We start from the raw sequence: 20,826 nt of genomic DNA on the forward strand, positions 1-20,826 counted from the left end.
GAAGTCAGTGGATGAAAAAAAATGAGGGAAAGAATCCATCTGGAGTTGGAAAGGCAGTGATTAATCAGATGTAGCATGGTTTGCCAGGAGGGGATCTTATCGGACCAATTTGAATTTATTGAAGGCGTGTTTTTTTATATACAGAGAGTGGATAAATCTCCAGTTCACCCTCATTAAAGCATGTCCCTCAGATCCCCCTTCGAAACTCTCTCCTCTCACCTTGTATCTCTGCCTTCTTGTTTTTGACAGCTATACAAAGGTAAAAGAGATTTGGACAATCTGTCCCTTTCATATTCTTACTTTAGCTGTGTAATGGGCTCGTGGAAGTAATTGACCTCTCCCTGTGAGGAGGCTCATGGTGCAGAGTTCCTATCCCTGTGTAGTACTCCGAAAATGTACAGTCATGCATTTTGGTTGAAAAAAAATGAACAGACTCTTTTTCAAATGGGAAAAAAAATTGAAAATACTCAGATGCAAAGGGACTTGGGAGTCCTCGTGCAGGACAGTCTGAAGGCAAACTTGCAGGTTGAGCCGGTGGTGAAGAAGGCAAATGCAATGCTGGTGTTCATTTCAAGAGAAATAGAATATAAGAGCAGAGATGTGATGTTGAGGCTTTACAAGGCACTGGTGAGACCTCACTTGGAGAATTGTGAGCAGTTTTAACAGAGTACACATAGAAAGGTTGTTTCCCATGGTGAGAGAGTTGAGGACAAGAGGACATCTACTTAGAACAAAGATGTGTAGGAATTTCTTCAGCCAGTGGATGGTAAATTTATGGAATTTATTGCCACAGGTGGCTGTAGAGGCCAGGTCATTGGGTGTATTTAAGGCAGAGATTGAGAGGTTCTTGATTAGCCATGGCATCAAAGGTTATGTGGAGAAGGCCAGGAAGTGGGGATGAGTGGGAAAATGAATCAGCTCATGATTGAAACATGGGGCAGATTCGAAGGGCTGAATAGCCTATTTCTGCTTCTATGTCTTATGGTCATATGGTCTTATTTACTCACTGAAGGGTACAGGACTTTAATACACCACCTGGCCCTTACAGTCAGGGAAAAGTCATATAATCTGAAGCAAAAAAAATTAAACAGTAAATTACTGAGAAGAAAGAAAGTTTTTTAATTGCTGCCCTGCCAGCTTTGAGCTTGGTGGAAGACAGAACCAATTTGAGGTAATGAGTGATGGAGGAGCGAGGTGTGAATATCTAACATGCCTTGCTCTCAGACCAGGTCATACAACGGTCATTAGAAGATTCTAATTAACGGGTTTCTGCCACAATTAAGCATCTTATTAACAAGTACAATTCCCTGTCTTAATTGGATACTGTATTTTATTGAAAAGCCAACTATAAATAGGATCAGGTCAGATGCCTAATTTTCTTGTGTCATTGTTGGTCAGAGTTGGAGTGAGGTGAGAACACATATGAACCAAGGGATGGAGTGTGGAGAAATTGGGAAGGCATTTAGTTCTGGTTGTATGCACTGTGATCTTCCAGTTCTGCAGTGCAGCCCAAGTGCTAAGACACCGCTAAAGGGTATTCTGGGTGTTACTGGGAGGTGCTACTAAGCTGATGAGATTCGGCAGAGTGTCCAATGAGTCAGAAACAGGGGGGAAGAACAAGGGTGAATAGTGCAACCAAACCAGGCAAGCCTTCCGTTACACCCTGACATAAGCCTTGTCTAAAGAGAAACACAAAAATGCTGGAGGAACTCAGCAGGCCTCGCAGCATCCACAGGAGGAAAAGAGCGATAACCCTGAAGAAGGGCTCAGGCCCAAAATGTTGCTTATATATCTTTACTTCCTATGGACGCTGCGAGACCGGCTGAGTTGCTCCAGCATTTCTGTGTTTTTAACTGCAATCACAGCATCTGCAGACTTTCATGTTTCACGCCTTGTTTGTTTGTTTACATGTTTACATTGTGTACCGTTTTTTTTTGTATGACCAATAAATGGTAATTCTGCCTGGCCCGAAGGAAAAAGAATCTCTGGGTTGTAATATGATGGAATTGATGTATTCTGACAATAAATATGAATTCCATTGAATTTTGGGAACATTTTCTTCTGTCTTGATATCACTTCTATAATATGGGACCATCCACATGTATCTAAGAGTAATCCAATCTAGGCTCTACATGTTTACAGGTTTTTTAAAATCTTTAAATTCTTTACCACAAGACATGAATCCCTATTCCTGACGCAGTGCCTTGACGTGAAACATTGACCATTCCTTTTGTCCCATAGATGTTGCTCAATCAGAGTGTTCCGACAGCAGTTTGATTTTGCTCCAGACTTCAACCATCTGCAGTCTCTTGTGCCACCAGCCCCTGTTCTTGGGTTTGCTTCTCATGACATTAAACAATACTGGAGCCTTGCGATCTGAGACCTCAGCTCTTTCATCCCCTATAACCTGCGGCCACTTAATGCTTCCTACCAAAATGTACCTCTTCACAAATGTGCCACACACGCTTCCCATCAGGAGGAAGACTCACAAATGGTAATCACACAGATTCAAAAGCAGTTTCCTTCCCACCGTGATCAGACTCCTGAAAAAACCTTAAAATAGTTATGTTGCCTTTGCTCTGTCTCTCTCTGCACTTTTGTACGATGTCTTACTGTTGTCTTATGCACGTCTACTGGCCTACTCGCAAAACAACATATATTGTAGGGGTATGGAAGGCTATGGTCCTGGTACAGGTCATGGCAATGAGGCAGAATAATATTTTGGGGCAAAGGGATGGTTTCCATGCTATAGTGTTCTATGGTTCTAACCTCCACCATCTAGCTACAAAAATTAAATTTAGACATACAGCACAGTAACGGGCCCATGAATCTGAATACCCCATTTAACCTACAACCCTGGTACGTTTCAAACAGTGGGAGGAAATTGGAGCTCCTGGGGGAAACCCATGCAGACACAGGCAGAATGTACAAACAGCACAGGATTCGATCCTGGGATCGCGGGTGCTGTAATACATGTGACAATAGGATTTGAAGTGACAATAGGATTTCTTCTGTGACTTTATTAACATCTATTTTATCATGGTTCTGCATTAACTTGGAGTTGAATGCAAATTTTGGAATTGTAGTTCTGCTTGCTGAATCAAGATCATTTATCTAATGGCTGAACAACTATTGTCCAGGCATTGATTCTGGTCGAGACAGATTTCCCAGCATTTGCCGATTATTAAAATGATGCCAAAAGAAATAAATGTTGAACATGTCATTATGGAACTCATTATCTTAAATCCAGTTTGTCTAATGATCCTTTAGCATGAGTAAACCAGCTTGCAAATGTTATCACTATAAACTCTTGCAAGGTGTTCATTGCTACGTTGAACCAATAAACATGTTCATTATTATAAAAAGAAAAACTTTCAACTTTTCATCTGTTCCACTTTGAAAGATCCCATGTTTCCAAAACAGACACAGTTTTGGGTCTGCAATCTAATATGAACTATCAGATTCATGAATCCACCTTCTGTTGTAACACCTGGGTCCGAATTTCCTTTCGGTTTTCAAGTACACGTTTCTTGGGCGAATCTTTGTGCTGAGCCAGGTGAGGTAATTTAGAACATGTTCCATTTTGGCATCTGTTTACGCGATCAGTGGTCAAAAGGTGAGAAGGACACGGAGAAAGTACAGGTAGAGGATGGTTACGGTGAAACAAGCAAGAAGGAACTTAAAGTCATAAGGAACAGGGGCAGGAGTTGGCCCTTTGTCTCAATGAAGTCTGCCCCGCCGTTCATTAAGATTCAAAATTCTTTTATGGTCACGTAATAGAAGGCAAAGCGAGGGTACGCACAGAAGATCCACAGACAGCTGTGTGACACCGGTGACACGAGGCGCATGGGGCAAGGGATCGTGACTATTACAGATCACAAGTCAACCTTGCAAGTTAAGGACAATGAAGCCTCCCTTCCGGACAGACTGACACCTTCTATTCACGGTTTGATGAAAAGAACAGGATGACGCCAAAGAAAGCTCTGCGTACCCCTGATGAACTGCCCCGCTCCCCACCCCACATAGCCTCAGCTGAGATGAGGAGAACCCTATCCATAGTCCACAAGGCAGTGGGACCAGACAACATAGCTAGTCGGTTATTGAAGGACTGCAAAGACCAATTGATGGAGGCCTTCACGGATATCTTCAACATGTCACTGCAGCAGTCCGTCGCTCCTTCAGGGTTCAAGACAGCCACCATTATCTCAGTACCCAAGAGGGCGACAATAACAGGCCTGACTACAGTCTTATGGCACCGACCTCCACCATTATGAAATGCTTTGAGCATTTGGTGATGGAACGCATCAAAGCATCTCTCAAAAACATTGGATCCATTTCAATTTGCCCACAGAATAAACCATTCCACAGACAATGCTATAGTCTTGTCGCTTCGCTTTGTCCTGGCCCACCTGAAGAATGATGCCTCATACGCCAGACTGCTGTTCACTAACTTCAGCTTGGCATTCAATACCATCATATCCCAGAGACTGGTGAAGAAGGTGACCTTACTGGGACTCAACCAACACCCCTCTCTGTAATTGGATCCTGGACTTCCTAATGGAAAGACCACAGTCTGTCCAGGTCAGTAGTAGAATATCTGAGCACTGGCACACCTCAGAGCTGTCCATTCTTGTTCATGCCACTGACCCACGACTGCGTTGCCAGATCCAGCTCTAATGGTCAAGTTTCCACGACAGTCGTTGGCCTCGTCAGCAAAAATGATGAGTCGCGCTACAGAGAAGAGGGGGAACATCTCGTGAAATGGGGCGAGAGGAACAACCTGAGTTTCAATGTGGACAGGACAAAGGAGATGATCATGGACTTCAGGAGGACCAGGAACGACCACCCTCCACTACACATCAACAACTCTGTAGAGGAGAGCACCAAGATCCTTGGAGTTCACTTAAATAGTGACTTATCATATAACCATATACAGCACAGAACAGGCCAGTTCGGCCCTACTAGTCCATGCCAGAACAAATCCCCACCCTCCTAGTCCCACTGACCAGCACCTGGTCCTTACCCCTCCAATCCTCTCCCCTCCATGTAATTATCCAGTCTTTCTTTGAATGTAAATAACATCCTTGCTTCACCACCTCTGCCAGAAGCTCATTCCAAATCCCAACCATCCTTTGCGTGAAGAAATTTCCCCTCATGTTCCCCTTATAATTTTCCCCTGCAATCTCAAACCATGGCCTCTGGTTTGAATATCCCCCACTCTTAATTGAAAAAGCCTATCCACGTTGACTCTCTCTGTCCCTTTTAAAATCTTGAACACCTCCATCAAATCCCCCCTCAATCTTCTACGCTCCAGAGAAAAATGCCCCAGGCTACTCAACCTTTCTCTGTAACTCAAACCCTGACATCCTGTCAACATTCTCGTGAACGTTCTCTGCACTCTCTCTATTTTATTTATATCCTTCCTATAATTTGGTGACCAAAACTGCACACAGTATTCCAAACTTGGCCTCACCAATGCTTTGTACAATTTCATCATAACCTCCCTACTCTTGAATTCAATACTCCGATTGATGAAGGCCAACATTCCAAATGCCTTCTTCACCACACCATCTACCTGAATATTAGCCCTGAGGGTACTATTTACCATAACTCCTAAATCCCTTTGTTGCTCTGCACTCCTCAATTGTCTACCATTCAATGTATATGACCTATTTAGATTTGCCTTTCCAAAATGCAACACTTCACACTTATTTGTATTAAATTCCATATCGTGGACACTCAACATCTCCTCACTTGTCAGGAAGGCTCAACAGAAACTGCACTTCCTGAGAAGACTGAAGCGGGCAAGGCCACCGGCCACCATCATGTCAATCTTCTACAGGAGCTCTATCAAGAGCATCTTGGCCGGTTGCATCACAGTGTGGGTACGGTTGCTACAGAGAAATGGATCAGAGGTCAATCCACAGGACCATAAAAATGGCAGAGAGGATCACTGGGGTCTCCCTCTCCACCATCGACATGATCTACCAGGATCGTTGTCTGAAGAGGGCGCACAAAATCATTGAGGACTCCTTCCACCCCACCCACAGCATCTTTCAACTGCTCCCCACCAGGCTGAGGAACAGCTTCTTACCTTGGGCAGCGAGGATACTGATCGCCCAAAGGAACAGCTCACTCTGACCCTCCGAGACTCTCATTTGTACAAAGCAATATCTATTCATTTATCTGCATGGATGAAATACTTCTCCTGTATGTGCATTGTTTATCTGTAAGTCTGTGATGTCTGGTTGTGTGTCTGCGTGTTTTTACCGGTCCGAGGACCGGAGAACACTGTTTCATCAGGTTGTACTTGTACAATCAGATGAGAATAAACTTGTACTAAAACAGATGCACTATTAGACAAAATAGTCTCCCGTAAGCCCAGTCTGCAGACATCAGCAGAAATTGCCTGGCACCTCTTACCGTCAGAGAAACAGAAGCAAAAGAGAGTGCCTCAGAGTCACTGAGTGTCCAGTGATTCGCCTCCAGCACTCTCGTAGCCTCTGTATTTGCAGTCTTCAGTCCAAACCATTGGCAACCAGAGCTCCAGATTCGAACCTCCGACACTCTTGTTCCCATAACCCTTAATACCCCAATTCTTCTATCTGAGTCTTAACTACAGCCAATGAAGCCAACTCCAGTGCTTCAATGCCGGAGAATCTCAGCAAGTTATTTACATCACAAAGGCATACATAACTAACATTTTAGCCCCGGACCCTTCATTAAGGTATGAGCAAAAGGCAGGCAGGTGCCTGAACAAAATAGTGGTGGGGGGGGGGCAGAGGGAGAAGCACAGGATCACAGGCAAGTGGTCATAGGTGGTGTGGGAGGGAGAGTACAAGAGAACAAGGCTGAGGTAATGAGGGAGAGGATAGTTCTCTGAATAGAAAGGGAAAGGGTGGAGAGGGGGAGGCATGGAGGCAGAGGGATAGGGAAGAGAGGAAGCCAGGGGAGGAGCCTAACAGAAACCATAGAAGTTGATGCTAATGCCATCTGATTGGAGAATGCCCAGACAAAATATTAGGTGTTGCTCCACTAATTTGCAGGTGACCTTGGTTTGGCAGTCCATGGACAGAGATGTCAACGTAGGAATGGTGAGTGAAATTGAAATGGGTGACCACTGGGAGATCTCTATTACTGCAGCAGACAAAGTGAAGATGCTCATTGAAGCGATCTCCCAGATTGCATCCAGTCTCCCGAATGTAGTCCACAGCTGAATCAGTATGACAAAGACTTCAACTAAGTATCAATTACCACAGTATGCCATGATACAAAAAGTATGTATAAAAGCAGAGATAAATTTCACAGTTGCAGTTAGAGCAAAGAAAACTAATATTTCAATAGTGCAGACATATCATTTGGTGGTCCCTGAATAGTTTATGGTTAGGATAGTACGGGGAGGTTCAAAAGCCTTAAAGGTTTTGATCTCCCCTCTTCCTTCTAAACTCCACTGAGTATAATTGCTTGCTCCTCAATCTCTCCTCAGGAAGGTGAAGGGGATTTGGAAAGGAAAGGGGAAAAGGTAGAGGAAAGGTCTATGATACAGATAGGGAATGGCAAACAAACCAGGCTGGAGGATGAAGGGGTTGGGATAAGCAGTAGAAGGCGAAAGGCATTTGAATTCAATGTGTGAGAAAGCTATAGGATGGTGAATCAGGAATTTGTTGCCACAGGCGGTTGTGGAGGCTGAGTCATTGGGTGTACTTAAGGCGGCGATTGACAGGTTCTTAACTAGCCAGGGCATCAATAGTTATGGCGAGAAGGCCAGACAGTGGGGCTGAGTGGGGCAATGGATCAGTTCATGATTGAATGATGGGGCAGACTCGATGGGCTGAATAGCCTATTTCTGCACCTATGTCTTATGGTCTTAAAAAAGATGTCATTGAGCTAGGGAGGATGGAGAAAACACAAGAATGTAACTGGGACTGGCAGGCTTCTGAGGAGAAGCTAAGAACAGAAGAGCCAGAGGTTTCTCTATTGATGAGGGGCAGCCATTTTTCCCAGGGGAGGGGAACCTTTTTTTTGACCTCAGCCACTAATCATTCTCCCTGTATCAGTCTATCCCTGCCTGCCCAGGATGTTCTACTCACTGTAACTTTGGTGAACATTTGGATAAAGCCCTGGAGAAGACCACATATAACCTCCAAAACAAGAATATGGAACTCATACCTAAGGTACATTGGGGTAAACGGTTCCCCCTTCGCCGAGGACCCTACATAAGTCAGGTTATTTGTCCCTCGATGGGAGTGGGGTTTATCCGAGGTGAGGCCAATCTTTTCTTTTTCTTATTCTTTCTCTTTTCTTACTTTTTCTTCTTTCTTGGGGGTGTGGAGGGGGGGAGGGTTCCTCTTATTTTGTTCTTCTTTCTCTCTATTATTTTTCTATGATCTTTTTCTCCCTTAGGTTCAAAGTGGTCAGTGAATTTCCATTTTTGTAGTACAGTGATTTTTCTTTCTTTATAATAATTGAATTACATGTTGACTCTTTTAGTCTTTTTTTCTCACTCTTTAACATCGACATGGATCAATATCTGTATTATTTTGTTAATATTATGGATATTGTTTTACCTTTTGATATTCTTCTGACTGCATGAATGAGCTTCCGGGAGAAGTAGTGGCGGCAGGGTCCATTTTGTTATTTAAGGAAAAATTGGAGAGGTCTATGGATGGGAGGGGAATGGAGGGTTATGGGCAGGGTGCAGGTAGGTGGGACTAGAAGGGCCAAGATGGTCTGTTTCCATGCTGTAATTTTTCTATGGTTATATGTTGATTCAAAATAAAATATTCAAAAATAAAGGCTGCAAGAAGCACTGGGAGAATCCCCACAGAGATAGACGCTGTGAGGCTCATTCAGTTCCTCCAGCATTTCAGGGCAAGTTAGTTTCGTCAAGTGGTCCACTTCTCTTAATCGTGGAAATGTCTCACCCACCATCCGTTTCACTTTTGCATTCTTTGTCACTTTTAATTTGTGTTCCCTGGTAGATTTGGAACATTGTATTCTGGTCACCGTGCTGCAGGAATGCAGAGAAGATTGACGAGGATGTTGCCAGGACTCGGGGTCCTGAGCTACGGGGTGAGGTTGAATAGGCCGGGGCTTTATTCCTTGGAGCTCAGGAGGTTGAGGGGTGATCTCATTGAGGGAGACAACATCAGGAGAGGAGTAGATCATGTGAACAAAGAGAGTCTTGGCACAGTATAGGGGACTCTGTAACCAGAGAAAATGGGCTGGGGGGGGGGGGGGGGGGGCGGGGGGCAGAGAGAGAGATTTAACAGGAACCTCAGAGGTAACCTTTTTTACAGAGAGGGTGGTGGGTGTATGGAATGAGCAGCTGGAGGAGGTGGTAGAAGCAGGTACTATTGCAATGTTTAAGAAACAATTAGACAGGATAGATGGATAGGATGGGTTTAGAGGGAGGGACTAGAGTGTGTGGGACATTTTGGTCAGCGTGGGCAAGTTGAGCCGAAGGGCTTGTTCCTAAGCTGTGTGATGCCATAATCCCCTCATCACTGTAAATAATTATGGCTGCATGAATGATTCTCAATCCCCTTGACTGGGACTGCATGCTTCTATGTGTGAACAGATGACTTACGAATCAGCCTGTGACTCTGCATTGTAAGTTGGCAAGTGGCTTGTCGAAGGGTGAAGTGCGCCAGTGTAACATGACATCTCGCTGAGGGGTATTTTCGTGGGTGAGGTACGTTTACGTTATCGCCTCTAATTCACTTCCTTGTGCTAAACAAACAGCCGAGTTGCAGGTTGAGGTGTTTATTATCAAGTCAAAGCTGTTTGATATAGTGAACATACTGGGGACATCTAAATTTATCACCATTATGGCAGACTTCAGTGAGTTAACACTGAAAGACAAAATTTCAGATCATCAAACGTAGAACCTTTCGGCCCATGTGCCTGTGCTGAACAGGCGCACTAAAACTGCTGCGGCTCACACTTAATCGATATCCCGTCATCACCTCCATGTCCATGTCTATCTCGAAGCCTCTTAAATGCTCTTATAGTATTTGCTTCCACCACTTCTGGCAGCCCATCGCTCTGTGTAAAATAGTACAACACTATTACAGCGCCAGTGACCTGGGTTCATATCCAGCACTGTCTGGAAGAAGTCTGTATGTTCTTCTCATGACCTGCATGGATTTTCAGCGGGTGCTCTGGTTTCCTCCCGTCCTCTAAAACATATGGGATTCATAGGTTAATTGAGTGTAATTGATCAGCATGTGTTTCAATGAGTGGAATCAGCAAATAAGTGGTTGTTTTCCCCTCACATCTTCCTTAACCTTTCTCCCCTCACCTTAAACGCAAGTCCTCTAGTGTGTGCCTCCACATTCTTCCCATAATGGGGCGACCAGAACTGCACATGGTATTCCCAGTGTGGCCGAACTAAAGTTTTATTATGCTGCAACACAAACTTCTTACTTTTATACCCAACATCCCACCCAGTGAAGCCGAGCACACCATACACCTTCTTTACCTCTCTATCCACTTGTGTGACTACTTTCAATGAGGTGTGGACCTGGACCCCCAATCCCCTCGATACATCAATGCTTTGAACAGTGCTGCCATTACCTTTTGCCCTCAAAAGTGGAACACTTCACACTTGTCTGCATTATATTCCATTTGCCACCTCTCTGCCCATGTCTGTATAGATCCAAATCCTGTAGTATCCTTTGAAAGCCTTCACACCAGGGACAGGATTTAGGAGCTTTCAGACAAGTAGAGTCTTCTCAGGGATAGTCAGCATGACTTTGTGAGGGGTAGGCCCTGCCTCACAGTCTAATTAAAGAAACTAATGAAGATAGGGCAGTAGATGTGGTGTCACTGGATTTTAGTGAGGCATTAGACAAGGTCTCCCATTGCAGATTTGTTCAGGAAGTCATGAGGCAAGGGATCCATGGAACCTTGGCTGTGATGATCCAGAATTGGCTTGCCTGCGGAAAGCAGAGGGGAGTAGTGGATGGAACGTATTCACGCTGGAGGTCAGTGACTTGTGGAGTGCTGGAGTAATCTGTTCTGGGACTCCTGCTCTTTGTTATTTTTTAAATGACCTGAACAAAGAAGTAGAGGGTGGGTCAGTAGGTTTGCAGATGACATGAAGGTTGAAGGTGCTGTGGATCGTGTAGAACAGGGATGGCCAACCTATGACATGTGAGCAAAAAGTGGCACAGTGGATGATTTGCAGTGGCACTTAGGAGGTGGTACAGTTAGTAGAGGGTGGCACAATAAGTGTAGAAGGAGGCAGGATTAGCGTAGATGGAGTCTGATCCCCCCTGCCAGTGCCACACCCCAGCCAGTGCCACACCCCTGCCAGCACCACCCCGCCTTCCACATACAATAAATATAAACCTCTTTCTTCGATGCTCTGTCCACCAATCTATCTCCTCCCATACACTCTCAACTTATTAAAAGGCCAAAACCAAACACAACATGGTTGCCACTAAGGTCAATTCTCACAAGACCTCCTTGTCGCCATTTATTTTGACGCATGGAATGTAAAAGGTTGGCCACCCATGGTGTAGCAGGCTGTCGTAGTTTACAATGCAATAAAGACAGTATGGGCAGTTGGGCAGATAGAGTTCAATCTGGATAAGTATGAAGTAATGGATTTAGGAAGGTAAAGTTCAAGGTGGAGTATATGGTTAATGACAGGATTCTTAATGGTGTGGAAGAAAAGAAGGGACCTTGGGGTCCAATTCCATAGATCTCTCAAGGTTGCAGTACAGGTTAGTAGGGTAATTAAGAAGGCCTGTACGATACTGGACTTCATTCGTCAGGGAACTGAATTCAAGAGCCGTGAGGTCGTGTGGCAGCACTATTACAATTCTGGTTAGAGCACCTTGAAATATTGTGTTCAGCTCTGGTCGCTTCATTACAGGAATGACAAGCTATGGAGAGGGGGCAGAGGAGATTTACCAAGATGTGGCTTGGATTGGACAACTTCTCTTGTGAGGCAAGGTTAGCAGAGCTGGAGCTTTTCTCTTTGAGCGAAGAAAGATGAGAGGTGACTTAATAGAGGTTTAAAAGATTATGAGAGGCATAGATAGGGTGGACAGTCAGCACCTTTTTCCCAGGGCGAGAGCAGCAAACACCAGAGGGTGTCTGTCCAAAGTGAAGGGAGGAAAGTTTAGTCGAGACATTAACAGTACATTTTTTACACAGAGTGGTGGGTGCCAGGGACGGTGGTGGAGGCTGAAGAAATAGGGACATTTAAAAGACTCTTAGACAGGCATATGGGATAAGAAAACGAGACGGTTATGTGGTAGGGAGAGTTCATCTTTGAAAGCAGGTTTCTACATCATGGGCTGAAAGGCCTGTACTGTGTTCTAATGATCTATTGGCTTCCAAGCCAGTGTTTTGGTCGAGGGGTGTTTCTGTGATTGATGCTCTGTATCTGTTGCTTCTTTTATGTATATATACGTTATTCGATCAAAAATGGGGTTGGGCTGATAAGTACATTTACAGACGACTCAAAAATGAGCAGAGTTGAGGATAGTGAAATCAATTGAGAAAGATAGAATGGGATGTAGATGGGAGGAGAAATGGTAGATGCAGGTTAGTCCAGATGAATGTGAGGTTTTCAGGAGGTCAAATGAAAGAGGAAAGTGTACAGCAAAATGGCAGGATCCTTTGGAGCAGTGATGTACAGAGGAAACCTGGAGTGGCAGGGTGTGGTTCCCTGTAAGTGGAAATAATACTGGATAGGGTGGTAAAGGAGTTGTCTGGCACCTTCATTGAGTATAAAAGTTTGAAAGTAATGTCACAGCTGTGCAAAACATTCGTCAGCCTAGTTTGAAGCACTTTGTTCAGTTCTGGGCGCTGCATTCTTGGGATGATGTGGTGGCTTTGAAGAGGGTGAGGAAGAGGGTGTACGTTACTTGGATTGGAGCACACAGGCTGCGGGCTGCTGGAAAATGGCTCATGGGAACTAGGGTTCGAAAGGGGGCTGAAGGCAAGAAGGGCTCCTGAAGGACCTCGTGTCAGAGGTTTGGATCTGGAGTTCAGGTTGGTGATGAATCAAACAGGAGTCTGTGCGGCTGCAGAGGCTGCAGGAACACTGGAGGGCGAATCCACGGACACTCAGTGTCTCTGAAGGGACTCTCCTTTGCTTCTAAGGGGTGCTGGGTTACAATAATGGTGTCTCTTTGTCTGCTTTATGAGAGGCAACAGAAAACTTTGTGTAGTGCCCAACCTTTTATCTGGGATTCTGGCAACCTCCAAAAACCAGCACTTTTTTCAGTTGATGACATCTGCTCATCAAAGATGGATCAACTCAATAATAATAATAATAACAATTACAGCACGGAAACAGGCCATTAGGCCCTTCTAGTCCGCACCGAACCAAACACCCCTTTCTAATCCCACCTCCCTGCACAATGCCCATAACCCTCCATCTTCCTCTCATCCATATACCTGTCCAACCTTTTCTTAAATAATACAATTGACTCCGCCGCCACTATTTCTCCCGGAAGATCATTCCACACAGCTACCACTCTCTGAGTAAAGAAGTTCCCCCTCATGTTACCTCTAAACCTCTGCCCCTTAATTCTTAACTCATGTCCTCTTGTTTTAATCTTTCCTCCTCTTAACGGAAATAGTCTATCCACATCCACTCTGTCTATCCCTTTCATAATCTTAAATACTTCTATCAAATCCCCTCTCAACCTTCTACGCTCCAAAGAATAAAGACCTAATCTGTCCAATCTCTCCCCGTACTCCAGATGCTTAAACCCAGGCAACATTCTGGTAAACCTTCTCTGCACTCTCTCCACTCTGTTTATATCCTTCCTATAATTAGGCGACCAGAACTGCACACAGAACTCCAAATTAGGCCGCACCAACGTCTTATACAATCTCAACATCACCTCCCAACTCCTATATTCCATGCAATGATTGATAAAGGCCAGCATACTAAAAGCCTTCTTCACCACCCTATTCACGTGAGTTTCTACCTTCAGGGAACGATGTACCGTCACTCCTAAATCTTTCTGCTCTTCTGTATTCCTCAATGTTCTCCCATTTACCACGTATGTCCTATTCTGATTCTTCTTACCAAAATGAAGCACCTCACACTTATCAGCATTAAATTCCATCTGCCATTTTTCAGCCCACTTTTCTAAGCAGCCCAAATCCCTCTGCAATCCTAGAAAACCTTCTTCATTATCCACTATTCCACCTATCTTAGTATCGTCTGCATATTTACTAATCCAATTCACCACCCCATCATCTAGATCATTAATGTATATAACGAACAACAATGGGCCCAATACAGATCCTTGAGGCACACCACTGGTCACCGGCCTCCAACCTGACAGACAATTATCCACTACCACTCTCTGGCCTCTCCCTTTCAGCCAATGTTCAATCCATTTGACTATCTCAAAATTTATAGCTAAAGACTGCACCTTCCTAACTAACCTTCCATGTGGTACCTTATCGAAGGCCTTACTGAAGTCCATATAGACAACATCCACTGCGCTACCCTCATCCACATTCCTAGTCACCTCTTCAAAAAATTCAATCAGATTGGTCAAACATGACCTTCCTCCCACAAATCCATGTTGAGTACTCCTGATCAGACCCTGTCTATCCAGATGTTTATAAGTACTATCTCTAAGAATTTTCTCCATTAATTTACCTACCACAGACGTCAAACTTACAGGCCGATAGTTGCCAGGCTTCCTCCTTGAACCCTTTTTAAATAACGGAACCACATGCGCAATGCGCCAATCCTCCGGCACTATCCCCATATCTAATGACATTCGAAAAATTACCGCCAGAGCCTCTGCTATTTCCTCCTTCACTTCTCTCAATGTCCTGGGGAAGATCCCGTCTGGTCCTGGAGACTTATCCACCTTTATATTCTTCAAAAGCCTTAAAACTACACCTTTTGTAATCTCTATATTCCCCATATTTACCCAATTTGCTTTTTTTATCCCACATCTCCCAATATCCTTCTCCTTAGTGAATACCGAAGAAAAGAAACTGTTCAATATCTCCCCCATTTCTCTAGGTTCCACACACAGTTTTCCACTCTGATTTTCTAAGGGACCAATTTTGTCTCTAGCTTTCCTCTTACCATTAACATATTTGTAGAACTCTTTTGGATTTGTTTTCACCCTGCTTGCCATAGTTTTCTCGTACCTTCTTTTAGCTTTCCTAATTCCTCTCTTAAGATTCCTCTTACATTCAATGTATCTTTCAAACATCTCCTTAACTCCATGCTTCTTATATCTAATGTACGCCTCCCTTTTTCTTCGAACCAAGTTTCCAATATTCCTTGAAAACCACGGCTCTCTCAAACCTTTTGCCCCTCCTTTTAACCTAACAGGAACATAAAGCTCCTGTGTATCCTGTTGCATTCCACGTTGATAATTTGTGGTATCATCACCTAATAAGTGGCCCTTTATGGCACGCGCCATCACTAATTAGAGGGATGATCACTTTATAAGAGCAACTCCCTGTCGGGCGCCGTCGCTGATCAGCACAATTGTTATTTTATAAGAGCCCCTCCCTGTTGATTCTCATCGCCACCTGCCCTCCCAGTCAGCGCGATGTTGGAGCTGTAACGTGCGTTTACTGCATTTTCACTGTTGAGATGTCTGCAGTTTTATTTTTTTAAATATAATTTTTTATCTTTCACACTGTGAACCATATCAACCAAAATATATACAAACGTTTCTCATTAAATATACACAGTGGCATTTTCTCCCTTTTTTTCCCCCTACCCTCCCTCCCCCCTTCCCACCCCCCTCCAAAACCAATAAATATTCAACATATACAATACAATAAAACCATAAAACAATGTCTTCACACAATGAAAAATAAACAAGAAAATTGTGTCATTTACTTTTACACACTGGATCAGTTCATTTTGTCTTCTTACCATTTTAGGGGGTGGAGGTCCGAGGCGAGCCCTCTCTGTTATGTTCCATGTACGGTTCCCAAATTTGTTCAAATAATGTGACTTTATTTTTTAAATTATAAGTTATTTTTTCCAATGGAATACATTTATTCATTTCCATGTACCATTGCTGTATTCTCAGGTTCTCTTCTGATTTCCAAGTTGACCTTATACATTTTTTGCTACTGCTAAGGCTGTCATAATAAATCTTTTTTGTACTTCATCCAGTTTGAGGCCTAATTCTTTACTTCTTATATTACTTAGAAGAAAGATCTCTGGATTTTTTTGGTATGTTATTTTTTGTGATTTTATTTAATACCTGATTTAGATCTTCCCAAAACATTTTCACTTTCGTACATGCCCAAATTGCATGTATGTTGTTCCCATTTCCTTCTTACAGCGAAAACATCTGTCTGATAATGTTGCATCCCATTCTTTTAACTTTTGAGGCGTGATATATAACCTGTGTAACCAATTATATTGTATCATGCGTAACCTTGTGTTTATTGTATTCTTCACAGTTCCAGAGCATAACTTTTCCCATGTTTCATTTTTTATCTTTATGTTTGAACCCTTTTCCCACTTTTGTTTAGGTTTATAACTTATTTCATCATTTTCCTTACCTTGCAGCTTAATGTACATGTTCATTATAAATCTTTTAATTATCATTGTGTCTGTAATCACATATTCACAGCTGCTTCCTCCTGGTAACCTCAGTCTGTTTCCCAATTTATCCTTTAAATAAGCTTTCAGTTGATGATCTGCAAACATTGTACCATGAGTTATTCCATATTTGTACTTCAAATTATTTCCCAAAAACAATTTTTTATTCTTTTGATTCCTTTTCTCTCCCATTTTCTAAAGAAAAGGTTATTGTAAAAGGGATTAGCGGATTTTGCATCAATAATAATTTTGGTAGTTGGTAATTTGTTTTTTTTTCCTTTCTAAGTGGATCTTCTTCCCTATATTAAGTAAATGATGCAGTACTGGTGAGCTTTTATATTGCTCCAGCTTTTCATCCCACTTATAAAGTATATGTTCCAGTACTTTCTCCCCTATTTTATCTAGTTCTATCTTAGTCCAGTCTGGTAAAAATCTGATAAATACCTTAATTGTGCAGCTCTATAATAATTTTTAAAGTTTGGTAACTGCAAACCACCTTGGTTATACCTCTCTGATAAATTATCTAATGCTACCCTCGGTTTCCCCCCTTTCCACAGGAATTTCCTTATTATTCTCTTTAGTTCATTAAAGAATTTCTCTGTTAAGGGAATTGGTAACGATTGAAATAAGTATTGTATCCTTGGGAAAACATTCATTTTAATGCAATTTACCCTCCCTATCAACGTTAGCGGTAATTCTTTCCAATGTTCTAAGTCTTCCTGCAATTTCTTTATTAGTGGCTGATAATTTTAGTTTGTACAAGTGGCTTAAGTTATTATCCAACCTGATCCCTAGGTAGCGGATTGCTTGTGTTTGCCATTTAAATGGTGATTCTTTTTAAAATTCTGTATAATCTGCGTTACTCATTGGCATCACTTCACTTTTATTTGCATTGATCTTGTACTCCATACTCCTTCAATTTCTTATGTAATTCTTTTATTGATATTTCTGGTTCTGTTAGGTATACTATGACGTCATCTGCAAATAAGCTGATTTTATACTCCTTCTTTATTTTTATCCCTTTTATTTTATTTTCTGCTCTTGGGATAATGGACATCCTTGCCTAGTTGACTTACTTAATTTAAATTGGCTCAATACATATCCATTTACTGTTACCTTCGCCAACAGTCCATTATACAATGCTTTAATCCAATTAATATATTTTTCTGGTAGATTGAACCTCTGTAATACTTCAAATAAATAGTTCCACTCTACTCTGTCAAAGGCTTTTTCTGCGTCTAAAGCAACAGTCACTGTTGGCTTCTTATTTCTTTGAACTGCATGAATTAGATTAATAAGTTTATAGACATTATCCGCTGTTCATCTTTTCTTAATAAATCCAGTTTGATCTTGTTTTACTATTTTTGGTACACAATCGGCCCATCTGTTGGCTAATAATTTTGTGATTATCTTATAATCTGAGTTAAGTAGAGATATTGGTCTATATGTTGCTGGTGTTAATGGATCCTTCCCCGTCTTTGGTATTACTGTAATTAGTGCTGTTTTACATGAATCTGGCAAGTTTTGTGTTTCTTCTACCTGGTTCATTACTTCCAGGAGAATAGAATTCTATTGGGAATCCATCCTCTCCTGGTGTTTTATTGTTCAGCAGCTTTTTTAATATATCCTCTATTTCCAATGGTTTTATCAGTTTGTTTTGTTCCTCATTGCAATTTCATCAGTTCAATTTTACCTAAAAACTCTTCTGTTTTATCATCTTTCCCCTCGTTCTCAGTTTGATACAATTGTTCATAAAATTCCTTAAAGTTTTCATTAATCTATATTGAGTTATATGTAATTTATTAGTCCTTTTTCCTTGATGCCAATACAGTTCTTTTAGCTTGTCCTGTTTTAAGTTGCCAAGCTAATATTTTATGTGCTTTTTCTCCCAGTTCGTAATACTTTTGCTTTATTTTCATTATGTTCTTCTCCACCTTGTACTTTTATAATGTTTCGTATTTTATTTTTTTGTCTGCCAATTCTCTCGTTTTTGTTATATCATCCCTTTTTATGAGTTCCTTTTCTGTACTTACTATCTCCCTTTCTAGCTGTTCTATTTCCCGATTGTAGTCCTTTTTCATCTTAGTTACATAACTTATTATCTGCCCTCTAATGAAGGCTTTCATTGTGTCCCATAATATAAATTTGTCTTTCACTGATTCTGTGTTTATTTCAAAATATGTTTTAATTTGGCGTTCAATAAACTCTCTAAATTCCTGCCTTTTAAGTAGCATGGAGTTTAACCTCCATCTATATGTTCTTGGTGGGATGTCCTCCAGTTCTATTGCTAATAACAGGGGTGAATGATCAGATAGTAGTCTAGCTTTATACTCAGCTTTCCTAACTCTCCCTTGAATATGGGCCGACAACAAAAACATATCAATCCTTGAGTATGTTTTATGCCTACTCGAATAATATGAATATTCCTTCTCTCTTGGATGCTGCCTCCTCCATATATCCATAAGTTTCATTTCCTGCATTGATTTAAGCATAAATTTGGCCACTTTATTCTTTTTACTAGTCTTTTGTCCAGTTTTATCCAACATTGGATCCAAATTAATATCCCCTCCTATCAATATATTTCCTTGTGTATCTACAATCTTCAAAAAAATATCCTGCATAAACTTTTGATCCTCCTCATTAGTTGGATATATATTGAGCAAATTCCAAAATTCTGAATATATCTGACACTTTATCATTACATACCTCCCTACTGGATCTATTATTTCCTCCTCTATTTTGATTGGTACATTTTTATTAATTAATATAGCTACACCTCTAGCTTTTGAATTGGGGGCAAAGTATTGATGTGGATTGAGAACTGGCTGGCAGGTAGAAGACAGAGAGCTGGGATAAACGGCTCATTTTCTGAGTGGCAGGCGGTGACCAGTGGGGTGCCACAGGGATCTGTACTGGGACCCCAGCTGTTCACAATTTACATTAATGATCTGGATGAGGGGAATGGATGGAATATCTCCAAATTTGCAGATGACACTAAGCTAGGAGGGGTTGTGTGCACGGAAGAGGGGGTCAGGAAGCTCCAGTGTGATTTGGATAAATTGAGGGACTGGGCAGATACATGGCAAATGCACTACAATGTGGATAAATGTGAGGTTATCCACTTTGGTCATACAAACCGGAGGGCAGATTACTATTTGAATGGCAATAGATTAAGAGATGGGGAAGTGCAGAGAGACCTAGGGGTACTTGTACATCAGTCTCTGAAGGCGAGCATGCAGGTACAGCAGGCGGTTAAAAAGGCAAATGGTACGTTGGCCTTCATATCAAGAGGGTTTAAGTATAGGAACAAGGATACATTACTGCAGCTGTACAGGGCCTTGGTGAGACCCCACCTGGAGTATTGTGTGCAGTTTTGGTCACCTTATCTAAGGAAGGATGTTTTTGCAATGGAGGGAGTGCAGAGGCGATTCACCAGGCTGAGACCTGGAATGGCAGGAATGACTTAGGAGGAAAGATTGCGCAAATTGGGATTGTACTCGCTGGAGTTTAGAAGATTGAGAGGGGATCTCATAGAGACATATAAAATTCTGGCAGGACTGGACAGAATAGATGCAGATGGGATGTTTCCAAGGATGGGAAAATCCAGAACCCGGGGCCATGGTTTGAGGATAATAGGCAAACCATTTAGGACCAAGATGAGGAGGAATTTCTTTACCCAGAGGGTGGTGAATCTGTGGAATTCATTGCCACAGAGGGCAGTAGAGGCAGGTTCATTAAATATATTTAAGAGGGAATTAGATCTATTTCTTCAGTATAAGGGTATTAAAGGTTACGGAGAGAAGGCGGGCACGGGGTACTGAACTTTAAGATCAGCCATGATCTCGTTGAATGGTGGAGCAGGCTCGAAGGGCCGAATGACCTACTCCTGCTCCTATCTTCAATGTTTCTATGAATTATATGATGCTGCCACTACATGTTATGTTCCACTTCAGGTAGATGCGTTTCCTGCACAAAAGCTATATCTATTTTTTTCTTTTTGCAGTAAATTTAATAGCCTCTTCCTTTTAATTTTGTTATGTATTCCATTAATGTTTATAGTCATATAGTTCAACATGGCCATCTCATACTCCGTTTACACCTCATTTCTGCTTTTTCACCACCACCATCTCCCTTTTCCCCATTTTCATCTCTCAGTTTTCCCTTTTTAAACTCAAAGTATGACAAAATATTAAAAACATAAAATACTCCAACAATTCCCACACCCAATATAAGCCCAAATCCCGCCCCCCCCT

At 42.1% G+C, this 20,826-nt stretch overlaps 1 protein-coding gene and 1 long non-coding RNA gene across 10 annotated transcripts in view; one reads left to right on the forward strand and one right to left on the reverse strand.

The window, feature by feature from the left end:
* The window catches only part of LOC138756945 (sideroflexin-5-like), a 309,487-nt gene that overhangs the window by 89,784 nt on the left and 198,877 nt on the right, over positions 1-20,826 (reverse strand). The window lies entirely within an intron of this gene.
* LOC138756946 (uncharacterized) overlaps positions 1-20,826 on the forward strand; it is an 85,636-nt gene that overhangs the window by 5,161 nt on the left and 59,649 nt on the right. For 2 of the 5 annotated variants that reach the window (XR_011353241.1, XR_011353242.1), the window contains exons 2-3: positions 8,058-8,174; positions 9,581-9,694. The exons of 1 other annotated variant lie outside the window; for it this stretch is intronic. This is a non-coding gene — a long non-coding RNA (uncharacterized lncRNA). Of the gene's footprint in view, positions 1-7,045; positions 7,095-8,057; positions 8,175-8,989; positions 9,073-9,580; positions 9,695-20,826 lie in introns of those variants that run through there. 2 more of the 5 variants (XR_011353243.1, XR_011353245.1) reach the window with 2 other exon arrangements.

Source organism: Narcine bancroftii, chromosome 3 (assembly GCF_036971445.1).
Source record: "Narcine bancroftii isolate sNarBan1 chromosome 3, sNarBan1.hap1, whole genome shotgun sequence".
Lineage (NCBI taxonomy): Eukaryota > Metazoa > Chordata > Chondrichthyes > Torpediniformes > Narcinidae > Narcine > Narcine bancroftii.